The sequence below is a fragment of the Anser anser genome (assembly GCF_964211835.1).
Source record: "Anser anser genome assembly, chromosome: 10".
Taxonomy (NCBI): domain Eukaryota; kingdom Metazoa; phylum Chordata; class Aves; order Anseriformes; family Anatidae; genus Anser; species Anser anser.
Genome location: NC_139730.1, coordinates 22,880,384 through 22,902,837, shown reverse-complemented (window position 1 = coordinate 22,902,837; position 22,454 = coordinate 22,880,384). Strand labels below are relative to the sequence as shown.

General features: G+C 51.7%; 1 long non-coding RNA gene across 1 annotated transcript in view; it reads left to right on the top strand.

Moving 5' to 3' along the window:
- LOC310904899 overlaps positions 1-21,285 on the top strand; it is a 163,242-nt gene extending 141,957 nt beyond the window's left edge. Inside the window, exon 2 of the long non-coding RNA XR_014588679.1 lies at positions 8,429-21,285. This is a non-coding gene — a long non-coding RNA (uncharacterized lncRNA). The remainder of the gene's footprint in view (positions 1-8,428) is intronic.
- The last annotated feature ends 1,169 nt before the right edge of the window (positions 21,286-22,454 follow it).

The following is a 22,454-nucleotide window of genomic DNA, read 5'->3' as shown; positions in this document are numbered from 1 at the left end:
CAGAGAGTGCACTGGCACCACTGGGGATGCAGTGCATTGAGTCCAGAGAGTGCACTGGCACAACTGGGGATGCACTTCAGTGAGTCCGGAGAGTGCACTGGCACCAGTGGGGATGCAGTGCAGTGAGTCCAGAGAGTGCACTGGCACCACTGGGGATGCACTGCAGTGAGTCCAGAGAGTACACTGGCACCAGTGGGGATGCAGTGCAGTGAGTCCAGAGAGTGCACTGGCACCAGTGGGGATGCGGTGCGGTGAGTCCAGAGAGTGCACTGGCACCACTGGGGATGTGTCCAGTGAGTCCAGTGAGTGCACTGGCACCACTGGGGATGCAGTGCAGTGAGTCCAGAGAGTACACTGGCACCAGTGGGGATGCAGTGCAGTGAGTCCAGAGAGTGCACTGGCACCACTGGGGATGCAGTGCAGTGAGTCCAGTGAGTGCACTGGCACCACTGGGTGTGCAGTACAGTGAGTCCAGAGAGTGCACTGGCACCACTGGGGATGCACTGCATTGAGTCCAGACAGTGCACTGGCACCACTGGTGATGCCCTGCAGTGAGTCCAGAGAGTGCACTGGCACCAGTGGGGATGCAGTGCAGTGAGTCCAGAGAGTGCACTGGCACCACTGGGAATGCAGTGCAGTGAGTCCAGAGAGTGCACTGGCACCACTGGGGCTTCAGTGCAGTGAGTCCAGGGAGTGCACTGGCACCACTGGGGATGCACTGCAGTGAGTCCAGAGAGTGCACTGGCACCACTGGGGATGCGGTGCCGGGAGTCCAGAGAGTGCACTGGCACCACTGGGGATGCAGTACAGTGAGTCCACAGAGTGCACTGGCACCACTGGGGATGCAGTGCAGTGAGTTCAGAGAGTGCACTGGCACCACTGGGCATGCAGTGCAGTGAGTCCAGAGAGTGCACTGGCACCACTGGGGATGCGCTGCTGGAAGTCCAGAGAGTGCTTTGGCACCAGTGGGGATGCAGTGCAGTTACTCCAGAGACTGCACTGGCACCACCGGGGATGCAGTGCAGTGAGTCCAGAGAGTGCACTGGCACCACTGGGGATGCAGTGCACTGAGTCCAGAGATTGCACTGGCACCACTGGTGATGCAGTGCTGTGACTCCAGAGAGCGCACTGGCACCACTGGGGATGAACTGCAGTGAGTCCAGAGAGTGCACTGGCACCAGTGGGGATGCAGTGCAGTGAGTCCAGTGAGTGCACTGGCACCACTGGGGAAGCAGTGCAGTGAGTCCAGAGAGTGCAGTGGCACCACTGGTGTTGCAGTTTAGTGAGTCCAGAGAGTGCACTGGCACCACTGGGGATGCAGTGCAGTGAGTCCAGTGAGTGTACTGGCACCACTGGGGATGCACTGCAGTGAGTCCAGAGAGTGCACTGGCACCACTGAGAATGCACTTCAATGAGTCCAGAGAGTGCACTGGCACCACTGGGGATGCACTGCAGTGAGTCCAGAGAGTGCACTGGCACCACTGGGGATGCAGTGCAGTGAGTCCTGAGAGTGCACTGGCACCACTTGGGATGCACTGCAGTGAGTCCAGAGATTTCACTGGCACCACTGGGGATGCAGTACAGTGAGTCCACACAGTGCACTAGCACCACTGGGGATGCAGTGCAGTGAGTCCAGAGAGTGCACTGGCACCACTGGAGATGCAGTGCAGTGAGTCCAGAGAGTGCACTGGCACCACTGGTGAGCACTGCTGTGAGTCCAGAGAGTGCTCTTGCGCCACAGGGGATGCAGTGCAGTGACTCAAGAGAGTGCACTGGCAGCACTGGGGATGCAGTGCAGTGAGTCCAGAGATTGCACTGGCACCACTGGGGATGCAGTGCTGTGACTCCAGAGAGCGCACAGGCACCACTGGGGATGCAGTGCAGTGAGTCCAGAGAGTGCACTGGCACCACTGGGGATGCACTGCAGTGAGTCCAGAGAGTGCACTGGCACCACTGGGGATGCACTGCAGTGAGTCCAGTGAGTGCACTGGCACCACTGGGGAAGCAGTTCAGTGAGTCCAGAGAGTGCAGAGGCACCACTGGTGATGCAGTTTAGTGAGTCCAGAGAGTGCACTGGCACCACTGGGGATGCAGTGCAGTGAGTCCAGTGAGTGTACTGGCACCACTGGGGATGCACTGCAGTGAGTCCAGAGAGTGCACTGGCACCACTGAGAATGCACTTCAGTGAGTCCAGAGAGTGCACTGGCACCACTGGGGATGCAGTTCAGTGAGTCCAGAGAGTGCACTGGCACCACTGGGGATGCAGTGCAGTGAGTCCAGAGAGTGCTCTGGCACCACTGGGGATGCGGTGCCGGGAGTCCAGAGAGTGCTTTGGCACCAGTGGGGATGCACTGCAGTTACTCCAGAGACTGCACTGGCACCACTGGGGATGCAGTGCAGTGAGTGCAGAGAGTGCACTGGCACCACTGGGGATGCAGTGCAGTGAGTCCAGAGAGTGCACTGTCACCACTGGGGATGCACTGCAGTGAGTCCAGAGAGTGCACTGTCACCACTGGGGATGCAGTGCAGTGAGTCCACAGAGTGCACTGGCACCACTGGGGATGCAGTGCAGTGAGTCCAGAGAGTGCACTGGCACCACTGGGGATGCACTGCAGTGAATCCAGTGAGTGCACTGGCACCACTGGGGATACAGTGCAGTGAGTCCAGAGAGTGCACTGGCACCACTGGGGATGCAGTGCAGTGAGCCCAGAGAGTGCACTGGCACCACTGGGGATGCATTGCAGTGAGTCCAGAGAGTGCACTGGCACCACAGATGATGCAGTACAGTGAGTCCAGTGAGTGCACTGGCACCACTGGGGATGTAGTGCAGTGACTCGAGAGAGTGCACTTGCACCACTGGGGATGCAGTGCAGTGAGTCCAGAGAGTGCACTGGCACCACTGGGGATGCACTGCAGTGAGTCCAGAGAGTGCACTGGCACCACTGGGGATTCAGTGCAGTGAGTCCAGAGAGTGCACTGGCACCACTGGTGATGCACTGCAGTGAGTCCAGAGATTGCACTGGCACCACTGGGGATGCAGTGCAGTGAGTCCAGAGACTTCACTGGCACCACTGGGAATGCAGAGAAGTGAGTGCACGAGAGTGCACTGGCACCACTGGGGATGCAGTGCAGTGAGTCCAGAGAGTGCACTGGCACCACTGGGCATGCAGTGCAGTGAGTCCAGAGAGTGCACTGGCACCACCTGTGATGCAGTGCAGTGAGTCCAGAGAGTGCACTGGCACCAATGGGGCTGCAGTGCAGTGAGTCCAAAGAGTGCACTGGCACCACTGGGAATGCACTGCAGTGAGTCCAGAGAGTGCACTGGCACCACTGGGGATGCACTACAGTGAGTCCAGAGATTGCACTGGCCCCACTGGGGATGCAGTGCAGTGAGTCCAGAGAGTGCACTGGCACCACTGGGGATGCAGTGCATTGAGTCCAGAGAGTGCACTGGCACAACTGGGGATGCACTTCAGTGAGTCCGGAGAGTGCACTGGCACCAGTGGGGATGCAGTGCAGTGAGTCCAGAGAGTGAACTGGCACCACTGGGGATGCACTGCAGTGAGTCCAGAGAGTACACTGGCACCAGTGGGGATGCAGTGCAGTGAGTCCAGAGAGTGCACTGGCACCAGTGGGGATGCGGTGCGGTGAGTCCAGAGAGTACACTGGCACCACTGGGGATGTGTCCAGTGAGTCCAGTGAGTGCACTGGCACCACTGGGGATGCAGTGCAGTGAGTCCAGAGAGTACACTGGCACCAGTGGGGATGCAGTGCAGTGAGTCCAGAGAGTGCACTGGCACCACTGGGGATGCAGTGCAGTCAGTCCAGTGAGTGCACTGGCACCACTGGGGGTGCAGTACAGTGAGTCCAGAGAGTGCACTGGCACCACTGGGGATGCACTGCATTGAGTCCAGACAGTGCACTGGCACCACTGGTGATGCCCTGCAGTGAGTCCAGAGAGTGCACTGGCACCACTGGGGATGCGGTGCCGGGAGTCCAGAGAGTGCACTGGCACCACTGGGGATGCAGTACAGTGAGTCCACAGAGTGCACTGGCACCACTGGGGATGCAGTGCAGTGAGTCCAGAGAGTGCACTGGCACCACTGGGCATGCAGTGCAGTGAGTCCAGAGAGTGCACTGGCACCACTGGGGATGCGGTGCTGGAAGTCCAGAGAGTGCTTTGGCACCAGTGGGGATGCAGTGCAGTTACTCCAGAGACTGCACTGGCACCACCGGGGATGCAGTGCAGTGAGTCCAGAGAGTGCACTGGCACCACTGGGGATGCAGTGCACTGAGTCCAGAGATTGCACTGGCACCACTGGTGATGCAGTGCTGTGACTCCAGAGAGCGCACTGGCACCACTGGGGATGAACTGCAGTGAGTCCAGAGAGTGCACTGGCACCACTGGGGTTGCACTGCAGTGAGCCCAGAGAGTGCACTGGCACCAGTGGGGATGCAGTGCAGTGAGTCCAGTGAGTGCACTGGCACCACTGGGGAAGCAGTGCAGTGAGTCCAGAGAGTGCAGTGGCACCACTGGTGATGCAGTTTAGTGAGTCCAGAGAGTGCACTGGCACCACTGGGGATGCAGTGCAGTGAGTCCAGTGAGTGTACTGGCACCACTGGGGATGCACTGCAGTGAGTCCAGAGAGTGCACTGGCACCACTGAGAATGCACTTCAATGAGTCCAGAGAGTGCACTGGCACCACTGGGGATGCACTGCAGTGAGTCCAGAGAGTGCACTGGCACCACTGGGGATGCAGTGCAGTGAGTCCAGAGAGTGCACTGGCACCACTGGGGATGCACTGCAGTGAGTCCAGAGATTTCACTGGCACCACTGGGGATGCAGTACAGTGAGTCCACACAGTGCACTAGCACCACTGGGGATGCAGTGCAGTGAGTCCAGAGAGTGCACTGGCACCACTGGAGATGAAGTGCAGTGAGTCCAGAGAGTGCACTGGCACCACTGGTGAGCACTGCTGTGAGTCCAGAGAGTGCTCTTGCACCACAGGGGATGCAGTGCAGTGACTCAAGAGAGTGCACTGGCAGCACTGGGGATGCAGTGCAGTGAGTCCAGAGAGTGCACTGGCACCACTGGAGATGCAGTGCAGTGAGTCCAGAGAGTGCAATGGCACCACTGGGGATGCACTGCAGTGAGTCCAGAGAGTGCACTGGCTCCACTGGGGATGCACTGCAGTGAGTCCAGAGAGTGCACTGGCACCACTGGGGATGCACTGAAGTGAGTCCTGAGAGTGCACTGGCACCACTGAGAATGCACTTCAGTGAGTCCAGAGAGTGCACTGGCACCACTGGGGATGCACTGCAGTGAGTCCACAGAGTGCTCTAGCACCACTGGGGATGCAGTGCAGTGAGTCCAGAGAGTGCGCTGGAACCACTGGGGATGCAGTGCAGTGAGTCCAGAGAGTGCACTGGCACCACTGGGGATGCAGTGCAGTGAGTCCAGAGAGTGCACTGGCACCACTGCGGAAGCAGTGCAGTGAGTCCAGTGAGTGCACTGGCACCACTGGGGATGCAGTGCAGTGAGTCCTGAGAGTGCACTGGCACCACTGGGGAAGCAGTGCAGTGAGTCCAGAGAGTGCAGTGGCACCACTAGGGATGCAGTGCAGTGAGTCCAGAGAGTGCACTGGCAGCACTGGGGATGCAGTGCAGTGAGTCCAGAGAGTGCACTGGCACCACTGGGGATGCAGTGCAGTGAGTCCAGAGAGTGCACTGGCACCACTGGGGATGCAGTGCATTGAGTCCAGAGAGTGCACTGGCACAACTGGGGATGCAGTGCAGTGAGTCCAGAGAGTGCACTGGCACCAGTGGGGATGCACTGCAGTGAGTCCAGTGAGTGCACTGGCACCACTGGGGATGCAGTGCAGTGAGTCCAGAGAGTGCACTGGCACCACTGGGGAAGCAGTGCAGTGAGTCCAGAGAGTGCAGTGGCACCACTAGGGATGCAGTGCAGTGAGTCCAGAGAGTGCACTGGCAGCACTGGGGATGCAGTGCAGTGAGTCCAGAGAGTGCGCTGGAACCACTGGGGATGCAGTGCAGTGAGTCCAGAGAGTGCACTGGCACCACTGGGGATGCAGTGCAGTGAGTCCAGAGAGTGCACTGGCACCACCTGTGATGCAGTGCAGTGAGTCCAGAGAGTGCACTGGCACCAATGGGGCTGCAGTGCAGTGAGTCCAGAGAGTGCACTGGCACCAGTGGGAATGCAGTGCAGTGAGTCCAGAGAGTGCACTGGCACCACTGGGGATGCACTGCAGTGAGTCCAGAGAGTACACTGGCACCAGTGGGGATGCAGTGCAGTGAGTCCAGAGAGTGCACTGGCACCACTGGGGATGCAGTGCAGTGAGTCCAGTGAGTGTACTGGCACCACTGGGGATGCACTGCAGTGAGTCCAGAGAGTGCACTGGCACCACTGGGGATGCAGTGCAGTGAGTCCAGAGAGTACACTGGCACCAGTGGGGATGCAGTGCAGTGAGTCCAGAGAGTGCACTGGCACCACTGGGGATGCAGTGCAGTCAGTCCAGTGAGTGCACTGGCACCACTGGGGGTGCAGTACAGTGAGTCCAGAGAGTGCACTGGCACCACTGGGGATGCACTGCAGTGAGTCCAGACAGTGCACTGGCACCACTGGGGATGCCCTGCAGTGAGTCCAGAGAGTGCACTGGCACCACTGGGGATGCAGTGCAGTGAGTCCAGAGAGTGCACTGGCACCACTGGGGATGCAGTGCAGTGAGTCCAGAGAGTGCACTGTCACCACTGGGGCTTCAGTGCAGTGAGTCCAGAGAGTGCACTGTCACCACTGGGGCTTCAGTGCAGTGAGTCCAGAGAGTGCACTGGCACCACTGGGGATGCACTGCAGTGAGTCCAGAGAGTGCACTGGCACCACTGGGGATGCAGTACAGTGAGTCCACAGAGTGCACTGGCACCAGTGGGGATGCAGTGCAGTGAGTCCAGAGAGTGCACTGGCACCACTGGGCATGCAGTGCAGTGAGTCCAGAGAGCGCAGTGGCAGCACTGGGGATGCGGTGCTGGAAGTCCAGAGAGTGCTTTGGCACCAGTGGGGTTGCAGTGCAGTTACTCCAGAGACTGCACTGGCACCACCGGGGATGCAGTGCAGTGAGTCCAGAGAGTGCACTGGCACCACTGGGGATGCAGTGCACTGAGTCCAGAGATTGCACTGGCACCACTGGGGATGCAGTGCTGTGACTCCAGAGAGCGCACTGGCACCACTGGGGATGCACTGCAGTGAGTCCAGAGAGTGCACTGGCACCACTGGGGATGCACTGCAGTGAACCCAGAGAGTGCACTGGCACCAGTGGGGATGCACTGCAGTGAGTCCAGTGAGTGCACTGGCACCACTGGGGAAGCAGTGCAGTGAGTCCAGAGAGTGCAGTGGCACCACTGGTGATGCAGTTTAGTGAGTCCAGAGAGTGCACTGGCACCACTGGGGATGCAGTGCAGTGAGTCCAGTGAGTGTACTGGCACCACTGGGGATGCACTGCAGTGAGTCCAGAGAGTGCACTGGCACCACTGAGAATGCACTTCAATGAGTCCAGAGAGTGCACTGGCACCACTGGGGATGCACTGCAGTGAGTCCAGTGAGTGCACTGGCACCACTGGGGATGCAGTGCAGTGAGTCCTGAGAGTGCACTGGCACCACTGGGGAAGCAGTGCAGTGAGTCCAGAGAGTGCAGTGGCACCACTAGGGATGCAGTGCAGTGAGTCCAGAGAGTGCACTGGCAGCACTGGGGATGCAGTGCAGTTAGTCCAGAGAGTGCACTGGCACCACTGGGGATGCACTGCAGTGAGTCCAGAGAGTGCACTGGCACCACTGGGGATGCAGTGCAGTGAGTCCAGAGAGTGCACTGGCACCACTGGGGATGCACTTCAGTGAGTCCAGAGAGTGCACTGGCACCACTGGGGATGCACTGCAGTGAGTCCAGAGACTTCACTGGCACCACTGGGAATGCAGTGCAGTGAGTGCAGAGAGTGCACTGGCACCACTGGGGATGCACTGCAGTGAGTCCAGAGAGTGCACTGACACCACTGGGGATGCAGTGCAGTGAGTCCAGAGAGTGCACTGGCACCACTGGGGATGCACTACAGTGAGTCCACAGAGTGCACTGGCACCACTGGGGATGCTCTGCAGTGAGTCCAGAGATTGCACTGGCACCACTGGGGATGCAGTGCAGTGAGTGCAGAGAGTGCACTGGCACCACTGGGAATGCACTTAAGTGAGTTCAGAGAGTGCACTTGCACCACTGGGGATGGGTTTCAAGCCAACTGCATTAACCGCTCATGCTTCTTTCTTATGAGATGTTAGTAAACATAGCCTTGTCAAGACTAAATCACAGGTAAAAATCCTGTACATCTCATGTGGCCAACCACTCCCAACTAGGATTCCAAGAACCAGGAGGTTCGGTGAAAATAGGGCTAGTGCTATTAGAGGGGTGATTATTAGGGTAAGCCCTAAGCTGTCTTTAATGGAGAAGTATGGGTGGAATGGGATTTTGTCGCAGTCTGATACGATTCCTAGTGGGTTATTTGAGCCTGATTCGTGTAGGAAGGTTAGGTGGACTAGGGTGATTCCTGCAATTAGGAAGGGCAGTAGGAAGTGGATGGCGAAGAATCGGGTTAAGGTTGGATTGTCTACTGAGAATCCTCCTCAGGCTCATTCTACTAGAGTTTGCCCAATGTACGGGATGGCTGAGAATAGGTTGGTGATTACGGTGGCCCCTCAGAATGACATTTGTCCTCATGGTAGGACATACCCTACGAAGGCAGTTGCTATTAGGGTGAGTAGGAGGATTACTCCTGTGTTTCAGGTTTCTTTGTATAGGTAGGAGCCGTAGTAGAGGCCTCGTCCGATGTGTAAGTAGATGCAGATAAAGAAGAGCGAAGCACCGTTGGCGTGGAGGTTGCGGATGAGCCATCCGTACTGGACGTCTCGGCATGTGTGAGCTACTGAGGAGAAGGCGAGTGAAGTGTCTGCGGTGTAGTGTATGGCTAGTAGCAGGCCTGTTAGGATTTGTGTGGCTAAGCAGATGGCTAGAAGGGAGCCGAAGTTTCATCAGGCAGAGATGTTGGAGGGGGCGGGTAGGTCGATTAGGGAGTTGTTGATTATTTTTAGTAGGGGATGGGATTTGCGGATGTTAGGGGCCATTAGTGAGTCTGTGTGTTATTAGGATTATTACCAGGATGGAGAGGGCGAAGGATCCTAGGTAGGCCTTAATTAGCCCTGTGTGTATTGAGGTTGCGGCTTTGCTTGCGGCTACTTGTAGTTCAGCAAGGCCCTCTGGCCCTATTTTTTTGAGTCAGGAGAGGTCGATCAAGTGTAGGGCAATGTTTTGTCCCTTTTCTAGTAGGTTTTTGGAGAAGAATCGGTGTACTAGGGGGTTGAAGTACCCTAATGCAGAGGAGAAGTTTATGAGGGGGTTTGGTTTGGGGTGAGTGAGGGTGTGTGTTATGTTCGATAGTTCTAGGGCTAGGATGATTCCTAGGATTGTTATGAGGATGGCAGCAGTTTTGGTGATAAGGGGTATGGTCTTTGTAGGCAGAAGCCAATTGGTTTAGGCATTTAGCTGTTAACTAGAGTTTTGTGGGATCGAAGCCCATCTGTCTAGGGAGGCTTTAGCTTAATTAAAGCGTCTGACTTGCATTCAGAAGATACAGGTTAATATTCTGTAAGTCTTAATGTGCAGAAACTAAGAGGGTTTAACTCTTATTTAAGGCTTTGAAGGCCTTCGGTTTGGGGTGTTATCCTAAGTTTCTAGACAATGGCATGTATTATTGGGGACAGGGGAAGTAAGAGGATTGATAGTGAGGCAAGGACCGCAGTAGGTGTGCTTGGGGCTTTGCTAGTGTATCATTGTTTTATGTGGTTAGAGGAGTTGGGGGGAAGGGTAATTGTTGAGTGGTATGCGAGGCGTAGGTAGAAGAAGAGGCTGAGCAGTGATAGCATGGCAATTGCCATGGCTGCTGGTGTTATTTCCTGTTTAGTTAGTTCTTGGATGATAAGTCACTTTGGTATAAAGCCTGTTAATGGGGGGAGGCCTGCTAGGGATAAAAGTACTAGTATTAGGGTGGCGTTTAGCACTGGGGTTTTTGTTCATGAGGTTGTGATCATGGATAGGTTAAGGGCTTTGATTTTGTTAAGGGCTAGGAATACGGCTGATGTTATGATTGTGTATAGGTAGAAGGTAAGTAAGGCCAATTTGGGGCTGTAAACTAGGATGATGGCGATTCAGCCTAAGTGGGAGATGGACGAGAAGGCTAGGATTTTGCGTGTTTGTGTTTGGTTCAGTCCTATTCAGCCTCCTAGTGCTGTTGAGGCTAGGGCCATGGCGGTGAGTAGAGCTGGGTCGAGGGATTTGGATGTTAGTAGGAGCAGGGTTAGTGGGGGGAATTTTATGAGGGTCGAGAGTAGCAGGGCTGTTATTAGTGGCGATCCTTGTAGTACTTCTGGGAATCAGAAGTGAAATGGCACTAGGCCCAGTTTAATAGCGATTGCTGCTGTCAGTAGTAGACAGGAGGTTGGGTGGTTTATTTGTGTGATGTCTCATTGGCCGGTGACTCAGGCATTGGTTATGCTAGAGAATAGGACCAGGGCGGAAGCAGCTGCTTGGGTTAGGAAGTATTTCGTTGCGGCTTCTACTGCTCGTGGGTGGTGGGATTTGGCAATTAGGGGAATGATGGCTAGTGCGTTGATCTCCAGTCCTGTCCAGGCCAGAACTCAGTGGTTGCTGGAAATTGTGATTGTGGTGCCCAAGATGAGGCTGAAGGTTATGATTGGGGTCGCGTAAGGGTTCATTAGTAGAGGAGGGGGTTAAACCATCATTTTCGGGGTATGGGCCCGATAGCTTGATTAGCTGACTCTACTAGAAAATAATATAAGGGAAGTATGGAGAATTTTGATTTCTCTTGTGTGGGTTCAATTCCTACTTTTCTAAGGTCAACAGGAAATGAGAGGGCTGTTATACCTCTATGTTCACTTTATCATAGTGACCCTTTGTAGTTCAGGCACATTTCCTTATGTAAGGAGGTAGGCCTGCATAGCAGATAGGTATGCTGATGTGTCAGAGGCACAGAGCTAGTGTGAGGGGTAGGAAGTTTTTTCATAGTAGGTGCATTAGTTGGTCATATCGGAATCGTGGGTATGAAGCTCGGACCCATAAGAAACCAGAAGATAGTAGGAGGACTTTTGTGGCTAGGATGACGGGGAATAGTTCTGTGGGTGGCCCTAGGGCGCTTGGGTTTAGGAATATGATGGCTGTAAGTGTATTTATTAGCATAATGTTCGCATATTCAGCTAGGAAGAATAAGGCGAAGGGTCCTGCGGCGTATTCAACGTTAAACCCTGAGACTAGCTCAGATTCACCCTCTGTGAGGTCAAAAGGAGCTCGGTTTGTCTCTGCTAGGGTGGATACGTATCATATTATTGCTAGGGGTCATGAGGAGAAAATGAAGTATAGAGGCTCCTGTGCGATGGCAAAGGAGCTGAGTGTGTAGCTTCCGCTTAGTATGATTATTGATAGCAGGATTATGGCCAGTGTCACTTCGTATGAAATGGTCTGTGCTACTGCCCGTAGGGCTCCGATTAGTGCGTATTTTGAGTTCGAGGCTCAGCCTGATCATAGGACTGAGTAGACGGCTAGGCTTGACATGGCTATTAGGAAGAGAACTCCGAGGTTTAGATCTGCTAGGGGAAATGGGAGTGGTAGTGGTGCTCAAGTGGTGAGGGCTAGGACAAGGGCTAGTATTGGTATCAGAATGAATAGAAGTGGGGAAGAGGTAGAGGGTCGGATGGGCTCTTTGGTAAATAGTTTCAGTCCGTCCGCAAATGGTTGAAGTAGGCCAAAAGGCCCGACAACGTTAGGGCCTTTGCGGGATTGTATGTAGCTTAGGATTTTCCGTTCTACTAGGGTTAGGAAGGCTACGGCAATCAGGATTGGGATGATGTATAGGAGGGATATAACGAGGCAGCTTAGTGTTGTTATTTGAATCATGGGTGAAGCTAGGGAGAGGATTTGAACCTCTGGGGAAAGGGCTTAAGCCTTCTGCACTTGCCGGGCTCTGCCACTCTAGCTGGTCCTTTTCTAGGATTGAAAGTGGTGGGGGAAGGCCCTCTTCACGGTTTAGTTGGTTTCACTGCTTAGAGGGGGGGGGCGTGCTTGTGGTATTGGCCCCACTTTCCCGGTCCTTTCGTACTGGGGAGAGTGTGTCATAGATAGAAACCGACCTGGATTGCTCCGGTCTGAACTCAGATCACGTAGGACTGTTAATCGTTGAACAAACGAACCCTTAATAGCGGCTGCACCATTAGGATGTCCTGATCCAACATCGAGGTCGTAAACCCCCCTGTCGATATGGGCTCTTGAGGGGGATTGCGCTGTTATCCCTGGGGTAGCTTGGTCCATTAATCAATTATATTGGGTCTGGTCACTGTTAGCACTTTGAGGGGTAGCTCTAGGTAAAGAGGTATGGTCTTGTTTTTGGAGGATTTGTTCTCCTCCAAGGTCGCCCCAACCGAAAAATATCGACCAGGCTCTGCGATGGTAGTGGCCCCAGTGGGGTTGATTGAGGATTCGCGGTGGTCGTTGATTTTTAAGTTCCACAGGGTCTTCTCGTCTTATGTTCACATCCCCGCTTTTGCACGGGGAGATCAATTTCACTGATTATCTGTGAGAGACAGTTAAGACCTCGTTTAGCCATTCATACAAGTCTCGATTTATGGGACAATTGATTGCGCTACCTTTGCACGGTTAGGATACCGCGGCCGTTAAACCTAAGTCACCGGGCAGGCATCACCTTCAATACTTGTTTAATTTGCTGAAGGCTATGTTTTTGGTAAACAGTCGGGCCTTATTAATTTGCCGAGTTCCTTTCACAGATTTTAATCGCTCTTATAGGCGCTCCTGAGTCGGGTTAACAGGGTTAGTTAATACGTGGTCTTGTAGGGGTTTTTGTATCTGTCTAGGTCTGTTAATAATGTTTCTATGTAAGCTTGCGCCGTTAGAGGGGTGTGGCCCTGTACATGAGGGGCCTAGGATGATTCCTAGGATTGTTATGAGGATGGCAGCGGTTTTGGTGATAAGGGGTATGGTTATTGGGGGGGTTTTGGTTGGTGTGATGAAAGAGGTAATGATTATTCCTGCTGTAATGCTGCCTAGGGCGAGTCGGGTTAGGGGGGCGGTGATTAGTGGGTTGTTTTCGTTTATTGATACTATTGGGGGGATTCGGGTTTGTCCAGCTTGGACTAGGATGGTTATGCGGATGCTGTAGGTTGCGGTGAATGCTGTGGCTATAAGGGTTAGGAGTAGGGCTCAAGTATTTAGGTATGATGTGTTTAAGCTTTCGATGATGAGGTCTTTTGAGTAGAATCCGGCTAGGAATGGGGTTCCTATCAGCGCCAGGTTTCCGATGGTTAGGCAGGAAGTAGTGACTGGGAGTATTTTCTGTAGGCCTCCTATCTTTCGGATATCTTGTTCTCCGTTTAGGTTGTGGATGATAGACCCTGAGCATAGGAATAGTATGGCTTTAAAGAAGGCATGGGTTGAGATGTGTAGGAAGGCTAGTTGTGGGAGGTTTAGTCCGATAGTGACTATTATTAGTCCTAGTTGGCTGGATGTTGAGAAAGCAATGATTTTTTTGATGTCATTTTGGGTTAGGGCGCATGTGGCAGCGAATAGGGTTGATAGAGCACCTAGGCATAGGCAGGCAGTTAGGGCTGTCTGGTTGGTGGCTAGCAGGGGGTGCATGCGGATGAGCAGGAAGATTCCGGCTACTACTATGGTACTGGAGTGCAGTAGGGCTGATACTGGGGTGGGGCCTTCTATTGCTGCGGGCAGTCATGGGTGGAGTCCAAATTGGGCGGATTTTCCTGCGGCTGCGAGGATTAATCCTATGAGGGGGAGGATTGGGGTTTGGTGGGGGTGTACGGCTTGTTGGATCTCTCAGGTGTTGAATGTTGAAGCTAGTCATGCTATGCTCAGGATCAGTCCGATGTCTCCGATTCGGTTGTAGATTACGGCTCGTAGGGCGGCGGTGTTGGCATCTGCTCGGCCTTGTCATCAGCCGATGAGAAGGAAGGACATGATTCGTACTCCTTCCCAGCCTACGAATAGGAGGAATATGTTGTTTGCGGTTGTTAGGAGGAGTATGGCAACTAGGAATGTCAGTAGGTAGGTGAAAAATTTTGTTACGTATGGCTCTGAGGCCATGTATCATATGGCGAATTGTAGGATTGATCATGTTACAAATAGGGCGATTGGAAGAAATGTTATTGAGTATTGGTCTATTTTTAGGCTCAGGGGGATTTTAAAGTTTATAATGAATTTTCACTCCCAGTGGCAGGTGACAGATTCTACTCCCGAGTAGATGAATGCGGTTGTAGGGGCTAGGCTAATTAGGAATGCGGTTTTAACAGCGCGGGTGGTGGCTTGTGGGGTGTTTTTAAAGTTTTTAAATAGAAATGGCAGGATGATTGGGGTTAGGAGGATTGTCAGCGTGAGTAGTGTGAGGGAGTTGATTAGTAGTGTGGGGTTCACTACTTTTACTTGGATTTGCACCAAGATGGGTGGTTCCTAAGACCAGTGGATTGCTGTTATCCTTTAAAAGTAAGGGGGCTGAGGTTTTAGGCTCAGATGTAAGAGTTAGCAGCTCTTGTTGGTTAAACCCTCCCCTCGGCAGGTAAGAAGGTTTGAACTTCTATTCTTAGAATCACAGTCTAATGTTTGGTTTAAACTATACTTGCATGAGGGGATTCCGGAGATCAGTTCGGGTTTGAGGATTAGGAGGAATATTGGGATAATGTGGAGTGTTATGAGCAGGTGTTCTCGCGTGGTTGAGTTTTGCATAGATGTGATGTGGGAGGGGATTGAGCCTCGTTGGGTCATTAGTAGTATGAATAAGGTGTAGGAGGCGGTTAGTAGGGTTGCGATTCCTGTTAGGATGATCGTGAAGGCAGATCAGTTGAATAAGGTGATTATAATGGTTAGCTCTGCTATGAGGTTTGTTGTTGGGGGTAAGGCTATGTTTGTTAGATTGGCCAGCAATCATCAGGTAGCTATGAGTGGTAGGAGAGGTTGTAGGCCTCGTGTGAGTAGTAGAATTCGGCTGTGCGTACGTTCATAGTTTGTGTTGGCTAGGCAGAATAGTATGGAGGAAGTTAGTCCATGGGAAATTATTAGGATCATTGCCCCTGAGAATGATCAGTGGGTTTGGATTATTCCTGCGGCGATAACTAGGCCTATGTGGCTAACGGATGAATAAGCGATTAGTGATTTTAGGTCTGTCTGTCGTAGGCAGATTGAGCTAGTCATTAGGGCGCCTCATAGGGCCAGGGTTAGGAAGGGGTAGTGCAGGAGGTTGGACAGTGGGCCCATAAATAGAGTGACTCGTATAATTCCGTATCCTCCTAGCTTTAGTAGTAGGGCGGCGAGGAGTATTGAGCCTGCGATGGGTGCTTCTACGTGGGCTTTTGGCAGTCAGAGGTGTAGGCCGTATAGTGGGGCTTTTACTATGAATGCTATGAGCAGTGCTAGACCTGATAGTATTCCTGTCCATGAGGTGGATAGGGTTGGGTGGGTTAGTTGTAGGGTTGGCAGGTGCAGGGTGCCAATTTTCACGTATAGGTGTATGATTGTGATTAGCAGGGGTAGAGAGCTTACTGGCGTGTAGAATAGCAGGTAGATGCCAGCGCTTAGGCGTTCTGGTTGGTTCCCCCATCGGGTGATTAAGATTAGGGTGGGAATGAGGGTTGCTTCAAATGAGATGTAAAATAGTGCTAGTTCTGTGGTGGAAAAGGCTAGTAGGATGAATGGCTGGACTGCGACTAAGGTTGAGATAAAGATTCGTTTGCGTTGTAGGGGTTCTTGTTGCAGGTGGTTTTGGCTTGCTATGATTATGAGTGGGAGTAGTCAGCAGGATAGTACTAGGAGGGGGGATGAGATTTGGTCAATTCCTGTTCAGTTGGATAAAAATTTGTAGGGGTAGTAGGTTGGGATTAATCACTGTAGGCTTAGGGCAGCGATTAGGAGGCTGTATAAGGTGGTGTTAGTCCATAGAAATTTTGGTGGAGACAGCAGGGCTGTTGGAAGAAGTATGATTGTGGGTAGGATGATTTTTAGCATTGCAGGAGGTTTAGGTTGTGTAGATGGTCGGAGCCATGTGTGCGGGTGGAGGCTACTAGGATGGCCAGGCCTGTGCCCGCCTCACACGCTGAGAAGGTTAGCATGAGAATTGGTACCATGGTGAATGAGGAGACTTGGTTTTCGATGGATCATATTGATAGGCCTACGAATATCGATAATATTATGCTTTCAAGGCATAGTAGGGCGGATACTAGGTGGGTTCGGTGGAAGGCTAGCCCTAGTCCGCTGAAAATGAAGGCTGAGTAGAAGCTTAAATGTAGGGGCGACATAAGAAAGTTACAGGGTTGGCTGTAATCTGCTGGGTCGAAACCAGCTATCTTTTTGGTTAGACTAACTTTCTGTTATTCTGCTCATTCTAGGCCCCCTTGAATTCACTCGTAGGCCAGTCCGAGTGTTAGGAGAAGGAGGATCACTACAGTTCAGGTGAGGGTCATTAGGGGGGATTGGAGTTGGACGGCTCATGGCAGGGGGAGTAGGAGGGCGATTTCTAGGTCGAATAGGACGAACAGGATGGCTACTGAGGAAGAATCGGACTGAGAATGGTAATCGAGCAGATCCAAGTGGGTCGAATCCACATTCGTACGGTGAGAGTTTCTCTGAGTCGGGGTTTATTTGGGCGAGTCAGAAGTTTAATGCGGTTAGGGCGGCGCTTAGGATTGATGATAGGGCGAATATGAACATGAGTGCGTTCATTGCTCTCCTCTGGGTTTATACCAGATTCTAGAGATTGGAAGTCAATTGTAATTAATATACTAGAAGAGCAAGATCCTCATCAGTAGATGGTTATGTAGAGGAATAGTCAGATGACGTCTACGAAGTGTCAGTATCAGGCTGCTGCCTCGAATCCGAAGTGGTGGTCTGATGTAAAGTGGAACTTGATCAGTCGGAAGAGGCAGACGGTCAGGAAGGAGGATCCGATGATTACGTGGAGTCCGTGGAATCCAGTGGCAACGAAGAAGGTAGATCCGTAGACGCTATCGGCGATTGAGAATGGGGCTTCGTGGTATTCTATTGCTTGTAGGGCTGTGAAGTAGAATCCCAGGAGGATCGTTAGGGTTAGGGCGTGGATGGCGTGTTTTCGGTTTCCTTCTGTGATGCTGTGATGGGCTCACGTTACGGTAACGCCTGAGGCTAGTAGGATGGCTGTGTTTAGTAGGGGGACTTCTATCGGGTTGAGTGGTTTAATTCCTGTTGGGGGTCATTGGCCTCCTAGTTCTGGGGTTGGGGCCAGGCTCGAGTGGAAGAACGCTCAGAAGAACCCTAAGAAGAAGAATGCTTCGGATGTGATGAAAAGGATTATGCCGTATCGTAGGCCTTTTTGGACTGTGGGAGTGTGATGGCCTTGGAAGGTGCTTTCTCGTACAATGTCTCGTCATCATTGGAGTATTACTAGGAGTATTGAGATGAGGCCTAGGGTTAGTAGTATGGATGAGTTGTAGTGGAATCACATGATTAATCCTGAGGTTGTGAGTAGGGCGGCGGCTGCCCCGAAGATTGGTCAAGGGCTTGGGTCAACTATGTGGTATGAGTGTGCTTGGTGTGCCATTAGATGTTTTCTTGTAAGTATAGGCTTAGAAGGAGCACGAAGACGTAGGCCTGGATTATGGCTACTGCTACTTCTAGGATGGTTAGGAGTAGTAGGATGATTATTGTTAGGATGGATACTGCAGGAAGGGTGGGTATTAATGCAATGGAGGCTGTAGAGATGAGTTGGATGAGTAAGTGTCCTGCTGTAAGGTTGGCTGTAAGGCGGACTCCGAGGGCTAGGGGGCGGATTAGTAGGCTGGTTGTTTCGATCAGGATTAGTGCGGGGATTAGGGGTGTAGGGGTACCTTCGGGTAATAGGTGGGCTAAAGAGGCTGATGGTTGGTTTCGTAGGCCTGTTAGTAGTGTGGCGAGCCATAGTGGGAAGGCTAGGGCTATGTTCATAGATAGTTGGGTGGTTGGGGTGAATGTATATGGAAGGAGGCCTAGAAGGTTGATTGTAAGAAGTATGATTATTAGGGATGTAAATATTATGGCTCATTTGTGGCCATTTTTGTTGAGTGGGACTATTAGTTGTTTTGTGATTAGGTGAAGGAGTCATGTTTGGATAGTAGAAAGGAGGTTGTTGATTCATCGGTTGTTTGGGGACGGGAATAGTAGGGCTGGGAAGAGTAGGGATAGTAGGATTAAGGGGATGCCAAATAGATTGGGGCTGGAAAATTGGTCAAAGAAGCTTAGGTTCATGGTCAGGATCATGGTGTGGGTTTGGTAGTGAGGGAGGTCTTATTTGATGGGGGGTTGGTTGTGGTGAAGGCTAGTAGTTTTGGTTGGATGAGGAGTGCTAGGGTTAATCAGGTTATAATTATGATTGAAAATCATGGTGCGGGGTTAAGCTGTGGCATATCATTAAGGAGGGGGAAGTCCCTCTTTGGCTAGCTTAAAAGGCTAGTGCTGTTGCATAGCTTCTTAATGATTAGGATGATGATAGAAGGGACGATCAGGCCTCGAAATGTGGGAGTGGGGTTGATTCTACTACAATGGGTATGTAGCTGTGATTAGCCCCGCAAATTTCTGAGCATTGTCCGTAAAAAATCCCAGGCCGGGTGGTAATGAATGAAGTTTGGTTTAGTCGGCCTGGGATTGCGTCTGTTTTAACTCCGAGCGTTGGGACTGCTCAGGAGTGGAGTACGTCTCCTGCAGTAATGATCACGCGGATGGGGGATTCTATTGGGATAACTACGCGGTGGTCAACTTCTAGCAGTCGGAAGTGGCCGTTGGGTAAGTCTGGGGTGGGCACTATGTAGGAGTCGAATGATAGGTCTTTGAAGTCTGTGTATTCGTAGCTTCAGTATCATTGGTGGTCGATGGCTTTTAGGGTGAGGTCTGGTTCGTCGATTTTGTCCATTATGTAGAGGATTTGTAGGGATGGGAGGGCGAGGAGTACCAGGACGATAGCAGGTAGGATTGTCCAGATCAGCTCTACTTCTTGGGCGTCTACAGCATTGGACGAGAGTTTTTCTGTTAGTATGTGGGCTAAAAGGTAGAGAACTAGGCTGCAGATAGCTAGGGCAACGATTAGGGCGTGGTCGTGGAATTCAACGAGTTCTTCTATGATGGGTGATGAGGCGTCTTGGAATCCTAGTTGGGAGTGGTTGGCCACATGAGATGTACAGGATTTTTACCTGTGATTTAGTCTTGACAAGGCTATGTAATTGGTTTACTAACGTCTCATAAGAAAGAAGCATGAGCGGTTAATGCAGTTGGCTTGAAACCAGCATGTGAGGGTTCGATTCCTTCCTTTCTTGTACTTGGACGAAGGCCGGTTCCTCGAAAGTATGGTATGGGGGAGGGCAGCCGTGGATTCATTCAACGTTTGTGGTAGTTAGTTCTGGTTGTAGGACTTTTCGTTTGGCCGAAAAGGCTTCTCAGATGATGAATATTAGTATGATTACGGCTACTATTGAGATTAGGGAGCCGATGGAGGAAATGGTGTTTCATAGTGTGTAGGCGTCGGGATAGTCCGAGTATCGTCGGGGTATTCCTGCTAGGCCTAGGAAGTGCTGGGGGAAGAACGTTAGGTTTACTCCTGTAAATATTACCCCGAAGTGGGCTTTTGCTCATGTTTGGTGTAGGGTAAACCCAGTGAGTAGTGGGAATCAGTGAGTAAATCCTGCTAGAATGGCAAAGACGGCGCCTATGGATAGGACGTAGTGGAAGTGGGCAGCTACGTAGTACGTGTCGTGCAGGGCGATGTCTAGGGAAGAGTTTGCAAGAACGATTCCTGTTAATCCTCCGATGGTAAATAGGAAGATAAATCCTAGAGCTCATAGTATTGGGGGGGTCTCATTTGATTGTTCCTCCGTGCAGGGTGGCTAGTCAGCTAAATACTTTGATTCCGGTAGGGATGGCAATGATTATAGTGGCTGATGTAAAGTAGGCTCGGGTATCAACGTCTATTCCTACTGTAAACATGTGGTGAGCTCAGACGATGAATCCTAGGAAGCCGATGGATAGTATGGCTCAGACTATTCCCATGTAGCCGAAGGGCTCCTTTTTGCCTGAGTAGTACGTGACTACGTGTGAGATGATTCCGAACCCCGGTAGGATCAGAATATAGACTTCTGGGTGTCCGAAGAATCAGAATAGGTGTTGGTACAGGATTGGGTCTCCTCCTCCAGCGGGGTCGAAGAATGTGGTGTTTAGGTTTCAATCAGTTAGTAATATTGTAATACCGGCGGCGAGTACGGGGAGTGATAGAAGGAGTAGGATGGCGGTAATTAGTACGGATCAGACAAATAGTGGGGTTTGGTATTGTGAGAGTGCGGGGGGTTTTATGTTGATGGCTGTGGTGATAAAGTTGATGGCCCCAAGGATGGAGGAGATACCGGCTAAGTGGAGTGAGAAGATAGCCAGGTCTACTGAAGCTCCGGCGTGGGCAAGGTTACCTGCTAGGGGAGGGTAGACAGTTCAGCCTGTGCCGGCGCCAGCTTCTACAGTGGATGAGGCTAGTAGGAGGAGGAATGATGGGGGGAGGAGTCAAAAGCTTATGTTGTTTATTCGCGGGAATGCTATGTCGGGGGCACCGATTATGAGGGGGACTAATCAGTTGCCGAATCCTCCGATCATGATGGGTATGACTATAAAGAAGCTTATTACAAAGGCGTGAGCGGTAACGATTACATTGTAAATTTGGTCGTCGCCTAGGAGAGTTCCTGGTTGTCCTAGTTCTGCACGGATTAATAGGCTGAGTGCGGTGCCGACTATTCCTGCTCATGCCCCGAAGATGAGGTACAGGGTGCCAATATCCTTATGGTTAGTGGAAAATAGTCATCGGTTGATGAAGGTGACGGGTAAGATGGCTGAGTGTTGAAGCGTTAGGCTGTAGTCCTTTTTACAGAGGTTTAATTCCTCTTCTTATCGGCTCTGTAGTGAAATTCATGTTGAGTTGCAAGCTCATCGATGCGCACTAGGGTGCGTCAGGGTCTTTGTAGGCAGAAGCCAATTGGTTTAGGCATTTAGCTGTTAACTAGAGTTTTGTGGGATCGAAGCCCATCTGTCTAGGGAGGCTTTAGCTTAATTAAAGCGTCTGACTTGCATTCAGAAGATACAGGTTAATATTCTGTAAGTCTTAATGTGCAGAAACTAAGAGGGTTTAACTCTTATTTAAGGCTTTGAAGGCCTTCGGTTTGGGGTGTTATCCTAAGTTTCTAGACAATGGCATGTATTATTGGGGACAGGGGAAGTAAGAGGATTGATAGTGAGGCAAGGACCGCAGTAGGTGTGCTTGGGGCTTTGCTAGTGTATCATTGTTTTATGTGGTTAGAGGAGTTGGGGGGAAGGGTAATTGTTGAGTGGTATGCGAGGCGTAGGTAGAAGAAGAGGCTGAGCAGTGATAGCATGGCAATTGCCATGGCTGCTGGTGTTATTTCCTGTTTAGTTAGTTCTTGGATGATAAGTCACTTTGGTATAAAGCCTGTTAATGGGGGGAGGCCTGCTAGGGATAAAAGTACTAGTATTAGGGTGGCGTTTAGCACTGGGGTTTTTGTTCATGAGGTTGTGATCATGGATAGGTTAAGGGCTTTGATTTTGTTAAGGGCTAGGAATACGGCTGATGTTATGATTGTGTATAGGTAGAAGGTAAGTAAGGCCAATTTGGGGCTGTAAACTAGGATGATGGCGATTCAGCCTAAGTGGGAGATGGACGAGAAGGCTAGGATTTTGCGTGTTTGTGTTTGGTTCAGTCCTATTCAGCCTCCTAGTGCTGTTGAGGCTAGGGCCATGGCGGTGAGTAGAGCTGGGTCGAGGGATTTGGATGTTAGTAGGAGCAGGGTTAGTGGGGGGAATTTTATGAGGGTCGAGAGTAGCAGGGCTGTTATTAGTGGCGATCCTTGTAGTACTTCTGGGAATCAGAAGTGAAATGGCACTAGGCCCAGTTTAATAGCGATTGCTGCTGTCAGTAGTAGACAGGAGGTTGGGTGGTTTATTTGTGTGATGTCTCATTGGCCGGTGACTCAGGCATTGGTTATGCTAGAGAATAGGACCAGGGCGGAAGCAGCTGCTTGGGTTAGGAAGTATTTCGTTGCGGCTTCTACTGCTCGTGGGTGGTGGGATTTGGCAATTAGGGGAATGATGGCTAGTGCGTTGATCTCCAGTCCTGTCCAGGCCAGAACTCAGTGGTTGCTGGAAATTGTGATTGTGGTGCCCAAGATGAGGCTGAAGGTTATGATTGGGGTCGCGTAAGGGTTCATTAGTAGAGGAGGGGGTTAAACCATCATTTTCGGGGTATGGGCCCGATAGCTTGATTAG